This window comes from Brienomyrus brachyistius, unplaced genomic scaffold (genome assembly GCF_023856365.1).
Source record: "Brienomyrus brachyistius isolate T26 unplaced genomic scaffold, BBRACH_0.4 scaffold57, whole genome shotgun sequence".
In the NCBI taxonomy this organism is placed as follows: domain Eukaryota; kingdom Metazoa; phylum Chordata; class Actinopteri; order Osteoglossiformes; family Mormyridae; genus Brienomyrus; species Brienomyrus brachyistius.
The window spans coordinates 2,088,376-2,103,195 of NW_026042332.1; the positions used below are offsets into that span (position 1 = coordinate 2,088,376).

Genomic DNA, 14,820 nt, shown 5'->3' on the forward strand with positions numbered 1-14,820 from the left:
AAATACAGACAAGCAGGCTTCTTAGAAGTTAAATATGGCAGCGGTGGGATTCGAACCCACGCCTCCGAAGAGACTGGAGCCTTAATCCAGCGCCTTGGACCGCTCGGCCACGCTACCCATGTTATACCTTGTTTTGCAGTTCGGCTCATATGAAGAAGCTTTATATACAATAAGTATCCTAAGAGAAACAGGCAGGTCTTGTCTGCTGATTTGTGTTGAACCGTGGTCGAACTCCAATGAGTCGGCCACAAGAGAAAGTCACATTAGACACCCACATGCATTTTTAGTGTGAGGAAACTTCCTCTAGACAAATACAGACAAGCAGGCTTCTTAGAAGTTAAATATGGCAGCGGTGGGATTCGAACCCACACCTCCGGAGAGACTGGAGTCTTAATCCAGCGCCTTGGACCGCTCGGCCACACTACCCATGTTATTCCTTATTTTGCAGTTCGGCTCATATGAAGAACCTTTATATACAATAAGTATCCTAAGAGAAACAGGCAGGTCTTGTCTGCTGATTTGTGTTGAACCGTGGTCGAACTCCAATGAGTCGGCCACAAGAGAAAGTCACATTAGACACCCACATGCACTTTTAGTGTGAGGAAACTTTCTCTCGACAAATACAGACAACCCGGCTTCTTAGAAGTTAAATATGGCAGCTGTGGGATTCGAACCCATGCCTCCGAAGAGACAGGAGCCTTAATTCAGCGCCTTGGACCGCTCGGCCACACTACCCATGTTAATCCTTGTTTTGCAGTTCGGCTCATATGAAGAACCATTATGTACAATAAGTATCCTAAGAGAAACAGGCAGGACTTGTATGCTGATTTGTGTTGAATCGTTATCGAACTCCAATAAGTCGGCCTCAAGAGAAAGTCACATTAGACACCCACATGCATTTTTAGTGTGAGGAAACTTTCTCTAGACAAATACAGACAACCAGGCTTCTTAGAAGTTAAACATGGCAGCGGTGGGATTCGAACTCACGCCTCCTAAGAGACTTGAGCCGTAATCCAGCGCCTTGGACCGCTCGGCCACGCTACCCATGTTATACCTTGTTTTGCAGTTCGGCTCATATGAAGAAGCTTTATATACAATAAGTATCCTAAGAGAAACAGGCAGGTCTTGTCTGCTGATTTGTGTTGAACCGCGGTCGAACTCCAATGAGTCGGCCACAAGAGAAAGTCACATTAGACACCCACATGCACTTTTAGTGTGAGGAAACTTTCTCTCGACAAATACAGACAACCCGGCTTCTTAGAAGTTAAATATGGCAGCGGTGGGATTCGAACCCATGCCTCCGAAGAGACAGGAGCCTTAATTCAGCGCCTTGGACCGCTCGGCCACACTACCCATGTTAATCCTTGTTTTGCAGTTCGGCTCATATGAAGAACCATTATATACAATAGGTATCCTAAGAGAAACAGGCAGGACTTGTATGCTGATTTGTGTTGAACCGTTATCGAACTCCAATAAGTCGGCCTCAAGAGAAAGTCACATTAGACACCCACATGCATTTTTAGTGTGAGGAAACTTTCTCTAGACAAATACAGACAACCTGGCTTCATAGAAGTTAAATATGGCAGCGGTGGGATTCGAACCCACGCCTCCGAAGAGACTGCAGCCTTAATTCAGCGCCTTGGACCGCTCGGCCACACTACCCATGTTATTCCTTATTTTGCAGTTCGGCTCATATGAAGAACCATTATATACAATAGGTATCCAAAGAGAAACAGGCAGGTCTTGTATGCTGATTTGTGTTGAACCGTGGTCGAACTCCAAAGAGTCGGCAACAAGAGAAAGTCACATTAGACACCCACATACATTTTTAGCGTGAGGAAACTTTCTCTAGACAAATACAGACAACCAGGCTTCTTAGAAGTTAAACATGGCAGCGGTGGGATTCGAACCCACGCCTCCGAAGAGACTGGAGCCTTAATCCAGCGCCTTGGACCGCTCGGCCACACTACCCACGTTATTCCTTATTTTGCAGTTCGGCTCATATGAAGAACCTTTATATACAATAGGTATCCTAAGAGAAACAGGCAGGTCTTGTCTGCTGATTTGTGTTGAACCGTGGTCGAACTCCAAAGAGTCGGCAACAAGAGAAAGTCACATTAGACACCCACATGCATTTTTAGTGTGAGGAAACTTCCTCTAGACAAATACAGACAAGCAGGCTTCTTAGAAGTTAAATATGGCAGCGGTGGGATTCGAACCCACACCTCCGAAGAGACTGGAGTCTTAATCCAGCGCCTTGGACCGCTCGGCCACACTACCCATGTTATTCCTTATTTTGCAGTTCGGCTCATATGAAGAACCTTTATATACAATAAGTATCCAAAGAGAAACAGGCAGGTCTTGTCTGCTGATTTGTGTTGAACCGTGGTCGAACTCCAATGAGTCGGCCACAAGAGAAAGTCACATTAGACACCCACATGCACTTTTAGTGTGAGGAAACTTTCTCTCGACAAATACAGACAACCCGGCTTCTTAGAAGTTAAACATGGCAGCGGGGGGATTCGAACCCATGCCTCCGAAGAGACAGGAGCCTTAATTCAGCGCCTTGGACCGCTCGGCCACACTACCCATGTTAATCCTTGTTTTGCAGTTCGGCTCATATGAAGAACCATTATATACAATAGGTATCCAAAGAGAAACAGGCAGGTCTTGTCTGCTGATTTGTGTTGAACCGCGGTCGAACTCCAATGAGTCGGCAATAAGAGAAAGTTACATTAGAGACCCACATGCATTTTTAGTGAAAGGAAACTTCGTCTAGACAAATACAGACAACCAGGCTTCTTAGAAGTTAAACATGGCAGCGGTGGGATTCGAACCCACGCCTCCGAAGAGACTGGAGCCTTAATCCAGCGCCTTGGACCGCTCGGCCACACTACCCATGTTATTCCTTACTTGGCAGTTCGGCTCATATGAAGAAGCTTTATATACAATAGGTATCCTAAGAGAAACAGGCAGGACTTGTATGATGATTTGTGTTGAACCGTTATCGAACTCCAATAAGTCGGCCTCAAGAGAAAGTCACATTAGACACCCACATGCATTTTTAGTGTGAGGAAACTTTCTCTAGACAAATACAGACAACCAGGCTTCTTAGAAGCTAAACATGGCAGCGGTGGGATTCGAACTCACGCCTCCTAAGAGACTTGAGCCGTAATCCAGCGCCTTGGACCGCTCGGCCACGCTACCCATGTTATACCTTGTTTTGCAGTTCGGCTCATATGAAGAAGCTTTATATACAATAAGTATCCTAAGAGAAACAGGCAGGTCTTGTCTGCTGATTTGTGTTGAACCGTGGTCAAACTCCAATGAGTCGGCAACAAGAGAAAGTCACATTAGACACCCACATGCATTTTTAGTGTGAGGAAACTTTCTCTAGACAAATACAGAGGAGCAGGCTTCTTAGAAGTTAAACATGGCAGCGGTGGGATTCGAACCCACGCCTCCGAAGAGACTGGAGCCTAAATCCAGCACCTTTGACCGCTCGGCCACACTACCCATGTCGTTCCTTGTTTTACAGTTCGGCCCTTATGAAAAACCTTTATATACAATAGGTATCCCAAGAGAAACAGGCAGGTCTTGTCTGCTGATTTGGTTGAACCGTGGTCGAACTCCAATGAGTCGGCAACAAGAGAAAGTCACATTAGACACCCACATGCATTTTTAGTGTGAGGAAACTTTCTCTCGACAAATGCAGATGAGCAGGCTTCTTAGAAGTTAAATATGGCAGCGGTGGGATTTGAACCCACGCCTCCGAAGAGACTGGAGCCTAAATCCAGCGCCTTGAACCGCTCGGCCACACTACCCATGTTTTTCCTTATTTTGCAGTTCGGCTCATATGAAGAACCTTTATATACAATAAGTATCCTAAGAGAAACAGGCAGGCCTTGTCTGCTGATTTGGTTGAACCATGGTAGAACTCCAAAGAGTCGGCAACAAGAGAAAGTCACATTAAACACCCACATGCATTTTTAGTGTGAGGAAACTTTCTCTCGACAAATACAGACAACCTGGCTTCATAGAAGTTAAATATGGCAGCGGTGGGATTCAAACCCACGCCTCCGAAGAGACTGGAGCCTTAATCCAGCGCCTTGGACCGCTCGGCCACACTACCCATGTTATTCCTTATTTTGCAGTTCGGCTCATATGAAGAACCTTTATATACAATAGGTATCCTAAGAGAAACAGGCAGGTCTTGTCTGCTGATTTGTGTTGAACCGTGGTCGAACTCCAAAGAGTCGGCAACAAGAGAAAGTCACATTAGACACCCACATGCATTTTTAGTGTGAGGAAACTTCCTCTAGACAAATACAGACAAGCAGGCTTCTTAGAAGTTAAATATGGCAGCGGTGGGATTCGAACCCACGCCTCCGAAGAGACTGGAGCCTTAATCCAGCGCCTTGGACAGCTCGGCCACGCTACCCATGTTATACCTTATTTTGCAGTTCGGCTCATATGAAGAAGCTTTATATACAATAAGTATCCTAAGAGAAACAGGCAGGTATTGTCTGCTGATTTGTGTTGAACCGTGGTCGAACTCCAATGAGTCGGCCACAAGAGAAAGTCACATTAGACACCCACATGCACTTTTAGTGTGAGGAAACTTTCTCTCGACAAATACAGACAACCCGGCTTCTTAGAAGTTAAATATGGCAGCGGTGGGATTCGAACTCATGCCTCCGAAGAGACGGGAGCCTTAATTCAGCGCCTTGGACCGCTCGGCCACACTACCCATGTTAATCCTTGTTTTGCAGTTCGGCTCATATGAAGAACCATTATATACAATAGGTATCCAAAGAGAAACAGGCAGGTCTTGTGTGCTGATTTGTGTTGAACCGCGGTCGAACTCCAATGAGTCGGCAACAAGAGAAAGTCACATTAGAGATCCACATGCATTTTTAGTGTGAGGAAACTTCCTCTAGACAAATACAGACAACCAGGCTTCTTAGAAGTTAAACATGGCAGCGGTGGGATTCGAACCCACGCCTCCGAAGAGACTGGAGCCTTAATCCAGCGCCTTGGACCGCTCGGCCACACTACCCATGTTATTCCTTACTTGGCAGTTCGGCTCATATGAAGAAGCTTTATATACAATAGGTAAACTAAGAGAAACAGGCAGGTCTTGTATGCTGATTTGTGTTGAACCGTTATCGAACTCCAATAAGTCGGCCTCAAGAGAAAGTCACATTAGACACCCACATGCATTTTTAGGGTGAGGCAACTTTTTCTAGACAAATGCAGAGAAGCAGGCTTCTTAGAAGTTAAACATGGCAGCGGTGGGATTCGAACCCACGCCTCCGAAGAGACTGGAGCCTAAATCCAGCGCCTTTGACCGCTCGGCCACACTACCCATGTCGTTTCTTATTTCATAGCTCGGCCCTTATGAAAAACCTTTATATACAATAGGAATCCTAAGAGAAACAGGCAGGTCTTGTCTGCCGATTTGTGTTGAACCGTGGTCGAACTCCAATGAGTCGGCAACAAGAGAAAGTCACATTAGACACCCACATGCATTTTTAGTGTGAGGAAACTTTCTCTCGACAAATGCAGATGAGCAGGCTTCTTAGAAGTTAAACATGGCAGCGGTGGGATTCGAACCCACGCCTCCGAAGAGACTGGAGCCTTAATCCAGCGCCTAAGACCGCTCGGTCACACTACCAATGTTATTCCTTATTTTGCAGTTCGGCTCATATGAAGAACCTTTATATACAATAAGTATCCAAAGAGAAACAGGCAGGTCTTGTCTGCTGATTTGGTTGAACCGTGGTCGAACTCCAAAGAGTCGGCATCAAGAGAAAGTCACATTAAATACCCACATGCATTTTTAGTGCGAGGAAACTTCCTCTAGACAAATACAGACAACCAGGCTTCTTAGAAGTTAAACATGGCAGCGGTGGGATTCGAACCCACGCCTCCGAAGAGACTGGAGCCTTAATCCAGCGCCTTGGACCGCTCGGCCACACTACCCATGTTATTCCTTATTTTGCAGTTCGGCTCATATGAAGAAGCTTTATGTACAATAGGTATCCTACGAGAAACAGGCAGGTCTTGTATGCTGATTTGTGTTGAACCGTTATCGAACTCCAAAAAGTCGGCAACAAGAGAAAGTCACATTAGACACCCACATGCATTTTTAGTGTGAGGAAACTTTCTCTAGACAAATACAGACACCCAGGCTTCTTAGAAGTTAAACATGGCAGCGGTGGGATTCGAACCCACGCCTCCGAAGAGACTGGAGCCTTAATCCAGCGCCTTGGACCGATCGGCCACACTACCCACGTTACTCCTTATTTTGCAGTTCGGCTCATATGAAGAACCTTTACATACAATAGGTATCCCAAGAGAAACAGGCAGGTCTTGTCTGCTGATTTGGTTGAACCGTGGTCGAACTCCAAAGAGTCGGCCACAAGAGAAAGTCACATTAAACACCCACATGCATTTTTAGTGTGAGGAAACTTTCTCTCGACAAATACAGACAACCTGGCTTCATAGAAGTTAAATATGGCAGCAGTGGGATTCGAACCCACGCCTCCGAAGAGACTGCAGCCTTAATTCAGCGCCTTGGACCGCTCGGCCAGACTACCCACGTTATTCCTTATTTTGCAGTTCGGCTCATATGAAGAACCATTATATACAATAGGTATCCAAAGAGAAACAGGCAGGTCTTGTATGCTGATTTGTGTTGAACCGTGGTCGAACTCCAAAGAGTCGGCAACAAGAGAAAGTCACATTAGACACCCACATACATTTTTAGTGTGAGGAAACTTTCTCTAGACAAATACAGACAACCAGGCTTCTTAGAAGTTAAACATGGCAGCGGTAGGATTCGAACCCATGCCTCCGAAGAGACTGGAGCCTTAATCCAGCGCCTTGGACCGCTCGGCCACACTACCCATGTTATTCCTTATTTTACAGTTCGGCTCATATGAAGAATCTTTATATACTATAGGTATCCTAAGAGAAACAGGCAGGTCTTGTCTGCTGATTTGTGTTGAACCGTGGTCGAACTCCAAAGAGTCGGCAACAAGAGAAAGTCACATTAGACACCCACATGCGTTTTTAGTGTGAGGAAACTTCCTCTAGACAAATACAGACAAGCAGGCTTCTTAGAAGTTAAACATGGCAGCGGTGGGATTCGAACCCACACCTCCGAAGAGACTGGAGTCTTAAACCAGCGCCTTGGACCGCTCGGCCACACTACCCATGTTATTCCTTATTTTGCAGTTCGGCTCATATGAAGAACCTTTATATACAATAAGTATCCTAAGAGAAACAGGCAGGTCTTGTCTGCTGATTTGTGTTGAACCGTGGTCGAACTCCAATGAGTCGGCCACAAGAGAAAGTCACATTAGACACCCACATGCACTTTTAGTGTGAGGAAACTTTCTCTCGACAAATACAGACAACCCGGCTTCTTAGAAGTTAAATATGGCAGCGGTGGGATTCGAACCCATGCCTCCGAAGAGACAGGAGCCTTAATTCAGCGCCTTGGACCGCTCAGCCACACTACCCATGTTAATCCTTGTTTTGCAGTTCGGCTCATATGAAGAACCATTATATACAATAGGTATCCAAAGAGAAACAGGCAGGTCTTGTCTGCTGATTTGTGTTGAACGGCGGTCGAACTCCAATGAGTCGGCAACAAGAGAAAGTTACATTAGAGACCCACATGCATTTTTAGTGTGAGGAAACTTCCTCTAGACAAATACAGACAACCAGGCTTCTTAGAAGTTAAACATGGCAGCGGTGGGATTCAAACCCACGCCTCCGAAGAGACTGGAGCCTTAATCCAGCGCCTTGGACCGCTCCGCCACACTACCCATGTTATTCCTTACTTGGCAGTTCGGCTCATATGAAGAAGCTTTATATACAATAGGTATCCTAAGAGAAACAGGCAGGACTTGTATGCTGATTTGTGTTGAACCGTTATCGAACTCCAATAAGTCGGCCTCAAGAGAAAGTCACATTAGACACCCACATGCATTTTTAGTGTGAGGAAACTTTCGCTAGACAAATACAGACAACCAGGCTTCTTAGAAGTTAAACATGGCAGCGGTGGGATTCGAACTCACGCCTCCTAAGAGACTTGAGCCGTAATCCAGCGCCTTGGACCGCTCAGCCACGCTACCCATGTTATACCTTGTTTTGCAGTTCGGCTCATATGAAGAAGCTTTATATACAATAAGTATCCTAAGAGAAACAGGCAGGTCTTGTACGCTGAATTGTGTTGAACCGCGGTCGAACTCCAATGAGTCGGCAACAAGAGAAAGTCACATTAGACACCCACATGCATTTTTAGTGTGAGGAAACTTTCTCTAGACAAATACAGAGGAGCAGGCTTCTTAGAAGTTAAACATGGCAGCGGTGGGATTCGAACCCACGCCTCCGAAGAGACTGGAGCCTAAATCCAGCACCTTTGACCGCTCGGCCACACTACCCATGTCGTTCCTTGTTTTACAGTTCGGCCCTTATGAAAAACCTTTATATACAATAGGTATCCTAAGAGAAACAGGCAGGTCTTGTCTGCTGATTTGGTTGAACCGTGGTCGAACTCCAATGAGTCGGCAACAAGAGAAAGTCACATTAGACACCCACATGCATTTTTAGTGTGAGGAAACTTTCTCTCGACAAATGCAGATGAGCAGGCTTCTTAGAAGTTAAATATGGCAGCGGTGGGATTTGAACCCACGCCTCCGAAGAGACTGGAGCCTAAATCCAGCGCCTTGGACCGCTCGGCCACACTACCCATGTTATTCCTTATTTTGCAGTTCGGCTCATATGAAGAACCTTTATATACAATAAGTATCCTAAGAGAAACAGGCAGGCCTTGTCTGCTGATTTGGTTGAACCATGGTCGAACTCCAAAGAGTCGGCAACAAGAGAAAGTCACATTAAACACCCACATGCATTTTTAGTGTGAGGAAACTTTCTCTCGACAAATACAGACAACCTGGCTTCATAGAAGTTAAATATGGCAGCGGTGGGATTCGAACCCACGCCTCCGAAGAGACTGGAGCCTAAATCCAGCGCCTTGGACCGCTCGGCCACACTACCCATGTTATTCCTTATTTTGCAGTTCGGCTCATATGAAGAACCTTTATATACAATAAGTATCCTAAGAGAAACAGGCAGGTCTTGTACGCTGAATTGTGTTGAACCGCGGTCGAACTCCAATGAGTCGGCAACAAGAGAAAGTCACATTAGACACCCACATGCATTTTTAGTGTGAGGAAACTTTCTCTAGACAAATACAGAGGAGCAGGCTTCTTAGAAGTTAAACATGGCAGCGGTGGGATTCGAACCCACGCCTCCGAAGAGACTGGAGCCTAAATCCAGCACCTTTGACCGCTCGGCCACACTACCCATGTCGTTCCTTGTTTTACAGTTCGGCCCTTATGAAAAACCTTTATATACAATAGGTATCCTAAGAGAAACAGGCAGGTCTTGTCTGCTGATTTGGTTGAACCGTGGTCGAACTCCAATGAGTCGGCAACAAGAGAAAGTCACATTAGACACCCACATGCATTTTTAGTGTGAGGAAACTTTCTCTCGACAAATGCAGATGAGCAGGCTTCTTAGAAGTTAAATATGGCAGCGGTGGGATTTGAACCCACGCCTCCGAAGAGACTGGAGCCTAAATCCAGCGCCTTGGACCGCTCGGCCACACTACCCATGTTATTCCTTATTTTGCAGTTCGGCTCATATGAAGAACCTTTATATACAATAAGTATCCTAAGAGAAACAGGCAGGCCTTGTCTGCTGATTTGGTTGAACCATGGTCGAACTCCAAAGAGTCGGCAACAAGAGAAAGTCACATTAAACACCCACATGCATTTTTAGTGTGAGGAAACTTTCTCTCGACAAATACAGACAACCTGGCTTCATAGAAGTTAAATATGGCAGCGGTGGGATTCGAACCCACGCCTCCGAAGAGACTGGAGCCTTAATCCAGCGCCTTGGACCGCTCGGCCACACTACCCATGTTATTCCTTATTTTGCAGTTCGGCTCATATGAAGAACCTTTATATACAATAGGTATCCTAAGAGAAACAGGCAGGTCTTGTCTGCTGATTTGTGTTGAACCGTGGTCGAACTCCAAAGAGTCGGCAACAAGAGAAAGTCACATTAGACACCCACATGCATTTTTAGTGTGAGGAAACTTCCTCTAGACAAATACAGACAAAGCAGGCTTCTTAGAAGTTAAATATGGCAGCGGTGGGATTCGAACCCACGCCTCCGAAGAGACTGGAGCCTTAATCCAGCGCCTTGGACCGCTCGGCCACGCTACCCATGTTATACCTTGTTTTGCAGTTCGGCTCATATGAAGAAGCTTTATATACAATAAGTATCCTAAGAGAAACAGGCAGGTCTTGTCTGCTGATTTGTGTTGAACCGTGGTCGAACTCCAATGAGTCGGCCACAAGAGAAAGTCACATTAGACACCCACATGCATTTTTAGTGTGAGGAAACTTCCTCTAGACAAATACAGACAAGCAGGCTTCTTAGAAGTTAAATATGGCAGCGGTGGGATTCGAACCCACACCTCCGGAGAGACTGGAGTCTTAATCCAGCGCCTTGGACCGCTCGGCCACACTACCCATGTTAGTCCTTATTTTGCAGTTCGGCTCATATGAAGAACCTTTATATACAATAAGTATCCTAAGAGAAACAGGCAGGACTTGTATGCTGATTTGTGTTGAACCGTTATCGAACTCCAATAAGTCGGCCTCAAGAGAAAGTCACATTAGACACCCACATGCATTTTTAGTGTGAGGAAACTTTCTCTAGACAAATGCAGACAACCAGGCTTCTTAGAAGTTAAACATGGCAGCGGTGGGATTCGAACTCACGCCTCCTAAGAGACTTGAGCCGTAATCTAGCGCCTTGGACCGCTCGGCCACGCTACCCATGTTAAACCTTGTTTTGCAGTTCGGCTCATATGAAGAAGCTTTATATACAATAAGTATCCTAAGAGAAACAGGCAGGTCTTGTCTGCTGATTTGTGTTGAACCGCGGTCGAACTCCAATGAGTCGGCCACAAGAGAAAGTCACATTAGACACCCACATGCACTTTTAGTGTGAGGAAACTTTCTCTCGACAAATACAGACAACCCGGCTTCTTAGAAGTTAAATATGGCAGCGGTGGGATTCGAACCCATGCCTCCGAAGAGACAGGAGCCTTAATTCAGCGCCTTGGACCGCTCGGCCACACTACCCATGTTAATCCTTGTTTTGCAGTTCGGCAAATATGAAGAACCATTATATACAATAGGTATCCTAAGAGAAACAGGCAGGACTTGTATGCTGATTTGTGTTGAACCGTTATCGAACTCCAATAAGTCGGCCTCAAGAGAAAGTCACATTAGACACCCACATGCATTTTTAGTGTGAGGAAACTTTCTCTAGACAAATACAGACAACCAGGCTTCTTAGAAGTTAAACATGGCAGCGGTGGAATTCGAACTCACGCCTCCTAAGAGACTTGAGCCGTAATCCAGCGCCTTGGACCGCTCGGCCACGCTACCCATGTTATACCTTGTTTTGCAGTTCGGCTCATATGAAGAAGCTTTATATACAATAAGTATCCTAAGAGAAACAGGCAGGTCTTGTCTGCTGATTTGTGTTGAACCGTGGTCGAACTCCAATGAGTCGGCCACAAGAGAAAGTCACATTAGACACCCACATGCATTTTTAGTGTGAGGAAACTTCCTCTAGACAAATACAGACAAGGAGGCTTCTTAGAAGTTAAATATGGCAGCGGTGGGATTCGAACCCACACCTCCGAAGAGACTGGAGTCTTAATCCAGCGCCTTGGACCGCTCGGCCACACTACCCATGTTATTCCTTATTTTGCAGTTCGGCTCATATGAAGAACCTTTATATACAATAAGAATCCTAAGAGAAACAGGCAGGTCTTGTCTGCTGATTTGTGTTGAACCGTGGTCGATCTCCAATGAGTCGGCCACAAGAGAAAGTCACATTAGACACCCACATGCACTTTTAGTGTGAGGAAACTTTCTCTCGACAAATACAGACAACCCGGCTTCTTAGAAGTTAAATATGGCAGCGGTGGGATTCGAACCCATGCCTCCGAAGAGACAGGAGCCTTAATTCAGCGCCTTGGACCGCTCGGCCACACTACCCATGTTAATCCTTGTTTTGCAGTTCGGCTCATATGAAGAACCATTATATACAATAGGTATCCAAAGAGAAACAGGCAGGTCTTGTCTGCTGATTTGTGTTGAACCGCGGTCGAACTCCAATGAGTCGGCAACAAGAGAAAGTCACATTAGAGACCCACATGCATTTTTAGTGTGAGGAAACTTCCTCTAGACAAATACAGACAACCAGGCTTCTTAGAAGTTAAACATGGCAGCGGTGGGATTCGAACCCACGCCTCCGAAGAGACTGGAGCCTTAATCCAGCGCCTTGGACCGCTCGGCCACACTACCCATGTTATTCCTTACTTGGCAGTTCGGCTCATATGAAGAAGCTTTATATACAATAGGTATCCTAAGAGAAACAGGCAGGACTTGTATGCTGATTTGTGTTGAACCGTTATCGAACTCCAATAAGTCGGCCTCAAGAGAAAGTCACATTAGACACCCACATGCATTTTTAGTGTGAGGAAACTTTCTCTCGACAAATACAGACAACCTGGCTTCATAGAAGTTAAATATGGCAGCGGTGGGATTCGAACCCACGCCTCCGAAGAGACTGGAGCCTTAATCCAGCGCCTTGGACCGCTCGGCCACACTACCCATGTTATTCCTTATTTTGCAGTTCGGCTCATATGAAGAACTTTTATATACAATAGGTATCCTAAGAGAAACAGGCAGGTCTTGTCTGCTGATTTGTGTTGAACCGTGGTCGAACTCCAAAGAGTCGGCAACAAGAGAAAGTCACATTAGACACCCACATGCATTTTTAGTGTGAGGAAACTTCCTCTAGACAAATACAGACAAGCAGGCTTCTTAGAAGTTAAATATGGCAGCGGTGGGATTCGAACCCACGCCTCCGAAGAGACTGGAGTCTTAATCCAGCGCCTTGGACCGCTCGGCCACACTACCCATGTTACTCCTTATTTTGCAGTTCGGCTCATATGAAGAACCTTTATGTACAATAAGTATCCTAAGAGAAACAGGCAGGTCTTGTCTGCTGATTTGTGTTGAACCGTGGTCGAACTCCAATGAGTCGGCCACAAGAGAAAGTCACATTAGACACCCACATGCACTTTTAGTGTGAGGAAACTTTCTCTCGACAAATACAGACAACCTGGCTTCTTAGAAGTTAAATATGGCAGCGGTGGGATTCGAACCCATGCCTCCGAAGAGACAGGAGCCTTAATTCAGCGCCTTGGACCGCTCGGCCACACTACCCATGTTAATCCTTGTTTTGCAGTTCGGCTCATATGAAGAACCATTATATACAATAGGTATCCAAAGAGAAACAGGCAGGTCTTGTCTGCTGATTTGTGTTGAACCACGGTCGAACTCCAATGAGTCGGCAACAAGAGAAAGTCACATTAGAGAACCACATGCATTTTTAGTGTGAGGAAACTTCCTCTAGACAAATACAGACAACCAGGCTTCTTAGAAGTTAAACATGGCGGCGGTGGGATTCGAACCCACGCCTCCGAAGAGACTGGAGCCTTAATCCAGCGCCTTGGACCGCTCGGCCACACTACCCATGTTATTCCTTACTTGGCAGTTCGGCTCATATGAAGAAGCTTTATATACAATAGGTATCCTAAGAGAAACAGGCAGGAATTGTATGCTGATTTGTGTTGAACCGTTATCGAACTCCAATAAGTCGGCCTCAAGAGAAAGTCACATTAAACACCCACGTGCATTTTTAGAGTGAGGCAACTTTCTCTAGACAAATACAGACAACCAGGCTTCTTAGAAGTTAAACATGGCAGCGGTGGGATTCGAACCCATGCCTCCGAAGAGACAGGAGCCTTAATTCAGCGCCTTGGACCGCTCGGCCACACTACCCATGTTAACCCTTGTTTTGCAGTTCGGCTCATATGAAGAACCATTATATACAATAGGTATCCAAAGAGAAACAGGCAGGTCTTGTCTGCTGATTTGTGTTGAACCGCGGTCGAACTCCAATGAGTCGGCAACAAGAGAAAGTCACATTAGACACCCACATGCATTTTTAGTGTGAGGAAACTTCCTCTAGACAAATACAGACAAGCAGGCTTCTTAGAAGTTAAATATGGCAGCGGTGGGATTCGAACCCACGCCTCCGAAGAGACTGGAGTCTTAATCCAGCGCCTTGGACCGCTCGGCCACACTACCCATGTTACTCCTTATTTTGCAGTTCGGCTCATATGAAGAACCTTTATATACAATAAGTATCCTAAGAGAAACAGGCAGGTCTTGTCTGCTGATTTGTGTTGAACCGTGGTCGAACTCCAATGAGTCGGCCACAAGAGAAAGTCACATTAGACACCCACATGCACTTTTAGTGTGAGGAAACTTTCTCTCGACAAATACAGACAACCTGGCTTCTTAGAAGTTAAATATGGCAGCGGTGGGATTCGAACCCATGCCTCCGAAGAGACAGGAGCCTTAATTCAGCGCCTTGGACCGCTCGGCCACACTACCCATGTTAATCCTTGTTTTGCAGTTCGGCTCATATGAAGAACCATTATATACAATAGGTATCCAAAGAGAAACAGGCAGGTCTTGTCTGCTGATTTGTGTTGAACCACGGTCGAACTCCAATGAGTCGGCAACAAGAGAAAGTCACATTAGAGACCCACATGCATTTTTAGTGTGAGGAAACTTCCTC

At 45.8% G+C, this 14,820-nt stretch overlaps 28 non-coding genes across 28 annotated transcripts; all 28 read right to left on the reverse strand.

Annotated features, from left to right (window-relative positions):
* Positions 1–35: 35 nt before the first annotated feature.
* Positions 36–117, reverse strand: trnal-aag (transfer RNA leucine (anticodon AAG)). Its single transcript has one exon. It is a non-coding gene; the product is annotated as a tRNA-Leu (tRNA).
* Positions 118–344: 227 nt separating this feature from the next.
* trnal-aag (transfer RNA leucine (anticodon AAG)) lies at positions 345–426 on the reverse strand. The gene has a single exon. It is a non-coding gene; the product is annotated as a tRNA-Leu (tRNA).
* Positions 427–962: 536 nt separating this feature from the next.
* trnar-acg (transfer RNA arginine (anticodon ACG)) lies at positions 963–1,044 on the reverse strand. Its single transcript has one exon. It is a non-coding gene; the product is annotated as a tRNA-Arg (tRNA).
* Positions 1,045–1,889: 845 nt separating this feature from the next.
* Positions 1,890–1,971, reverse strand: trnal-aag (transfer RNA leucine (anticodon AAG)). Its single transcript has one exon. It is a non-coding gene; the product is annotated as a tRNA-Leu (tRNA).
* A 227-nt stretch (positions 1,972–2,198) lies between these two features.
* On the reverse strand, positions 2,199–2,280 carry trnal-aag (transfer RNA leucine (anticodon AAG)). Its single transcript has one exon. It is a non-coding gene; the product is annotated as a tRNA-Leu (tRNA).
* A 536-nt stretch (positions 2,281–2,816) lies between these two features.
* On the reverse strand, positions 2,817–2,898 carry trnal-aag (transfer RNA leucine (anticodon AAG)). The gene has a single exon. It is a non-coding gene; the product is annotated as a tRNA-Leu (tRNA).
* A 227-nt stretch (positions 2,899–3,125) lies between these two features.
* On the reverse strand, positions 3,126–3,207 carry trnar-acg (transfer RNA arginine (anticodon ACG)). Its single transcript has one exon. It is a non-coding gene; the product is annotated as a tRNA-Arg (tRNA).
* Positions 3,208–3,434: 227 nt separating this feature from the next.
* trnal-uag (transfer RNA leucine (anticodon UAG)) lies at positions 3,435–3,516 on the reverse strand. Its single transcript has one exon. It is a non-coding gene; the product is annotated as a tRNA-Leu (tRNA).
* A 226-nt stretch (positions 3,517–3,742) lies between these two features.
* Positions 3,743–3,824, reverse strand: trnal-uag (transfer RNA leucine (anticodon UAG)). The gene has a single exon. It is a non-coding gene; the product is annotated as a tRNA-Leu (tRNA).
* Positions 3,825–4,977: 1,153 nt separating this feature from the next.
* On the reverse strand, positions 4,978–5,059 carry trnal-aag (transfer RNA leucine (anticodon AAG)). Its single transcript has one exon. It is a non-coding gene; the product is annotated as a tRNA-Leu (tRNA).
* A 227-nt stretch (positions 5,060–5,286) lies between these two features.
* trnal-uag (transfer RNA leucine (anticodon UAG)) lies at positions 5,287–5,368 on the reverse strand. The gene has a single exon. It is a non-coding gene; the product is annotated as a tRNA-Leu (tRNA).
* Positions 5,369–5,903: 535 nt separating this feature from the next.
* On the reverse strand, positions 5,904–5,985 carry trnal-aag (transfer RNA leucine (anticodon AAG)). The gene has a single exon. It is a non-coding gene; the product is annotated as a tRNA-Leu (tRNA).
* A 2,080-nt stretch (positions 5,986–8,065) lies between these two features.
* Positions 8,066–8,147, reverse strand: trnar-acg (transfer RNA arginine (anticodon ACG)). Its single transcript has one exon. It is a non-coding gene; the product is annotated as a tRNA-Arg (tRNA).
* Positions 8,148–8,374: 227 nt separating this feature from the next.
* On the reverse strand, positions 8,375–8,456 carry trnal-uag (transfer RNA leucine (anticodon UAG)). The gene has a single exon. It is a non-coding gene; the product is annotated as a tRNA-Leu (tRNA).
* Positions 8,457–8,682: 226 nt separating this feature from the next.
* Positions 8,683–8,764, reverse strand: trnal-uag (transfer RNA leucine (anticodon UAG)). Its single transcript has one exon. It is a non-coding gene; the product is annotated as a tRNA-Leu (tRNA).
* A 226-nt stretch (positions 8,765–8,990) lies between these two features.
* Positions 8,991–9,072, reverse strand: trnal-uag (transfer RNA leucine (anticodon UAG)). The gene has a single exon. It is a non-coding gene; the product is annotated as a tRNA-Leu (tRNA).
* A 227-nt stretch (positions 9,073–9,299) lies between these two features.
* On the reverse strand, positions 9,300–9,381 carry trnal-uag (transfer RNA leucine (anticodon UAG)). Its single transcript has one exon. It is a non-coding gene; the product is annotated as a tRNA-Leu (tRNA).
* A 226-nt stretch (positions 9,382–9,607) lies between these two features.
* Positions 9,608–9,689, reverse strand: trnal-uag (transfer RNA leucine (anticodon UAG)). The gene has a single exon. It is a non-coding gene; the product is annotated as a tRNA-Leu (tRNA).
* Positions 9,690–9,915: 226 nt separating this feature from the next.
* On the reverse strand, positions 9,916–9,997 carry trnal-aag (transfer RNA leucine (anticodon AAG)). The gene has a single exon. It is a non-coding gene; the product is annotated as a tRNA-Leu (tRNA).
* A 228-nt stretch (positions 9,998–10,225) lies between these two features.
* On the reverse strand, positions 10,226–10,307 carry trnal-aag (transfer RNA leucine (anticodon AAG)). Its single transcript has one exon. It is a non-coding gene; the product is annotated as a tRNA-Leu (tRNA).
* Positions 10,308–10,534: 227 nt separating this feature from the next.
* On the reverse strand, positions 10,535–10,616 carry trnal-aag (transfer RNA leucine (anticodon AAG)). Its single transcript has one exon. It is a non-coding gene; the product is annotated as a tRNA-Leu (tRNA).
* A 227-nt stretch (positions 10,617–10,843) lies between these two features.
* trnar-acg (transfer RNA arginine (anticodon ACG)) lies at positions 10,844–10,925 on the reverse strand. Its single transcript has one exon. It is a non-coding gene; the product is annotated as a tRNA-Arg (tRNA).
* Positions 10,926–11,770: 845 nt separating this feature from the next.
* Positions 11,771–11,852, reverse strand: trnal-aag (transfer RNA leucine (anticodon AAG)). The gene has a single exon. It is a non-coding gene; the product is annotated as a tRNA-Leu (tRNA).
* A 536-nt stretch (positions 11,853–12,388) lies between these two features.
* trnal-aag (transfer RNA leucine (anticodon AAG)) lies at positions 12,389–12,470 on the reverse strand. The gene has a single exon. It is a non-coding gene; the product is annotated as a tRNA-Leu (tRNA).
* Positions 12,471–12,697: 227 nt separating this feature from the next.
* On the reverse strand, positions 12,698–12,779 carry trnal-aag (transfer RNA leucine (anticodon AAG)). Its single transcript has one exon. It is a non-coding gene; the product is annotated as a tRNA-Leu (tRNA).
* A 227-nt stretch (positions 12,780–13,006) lies between these two features.
* trnal-aag (transfer RNA leucine (anticodon AAG)) lies at positions 13,007–13,088 on the reverse strand. Its single transcript has one exon. It is a non-coding gene; the product is annotated as a tRNA-Leu (tRNA).
* A 536-nt stretch (positions 13,089–13,624) lies between these two features.
* Positions 13,625–13,706, reverse strand: trnal-aag (transfer RNA leucine (anticodon AAG)). Its single transcript has one exon. It is a non-coding gene; the product is annotated as a tRNA-Leu (tRNA).
* Positions 13,707–14,242: 536 nt separating this feature from the next.
* Positions 14,243–14,324, reverse strand: trnal-aag (transfer RNA leucine (anticodon AAG)). Its single transcript has one exon. It is a non-coding gene; the product is annotated as a tRNA-Leu (tRNA).
* Between the last annotated feature and the right edge of the window lie 496 nt (positions 14,325–14,820).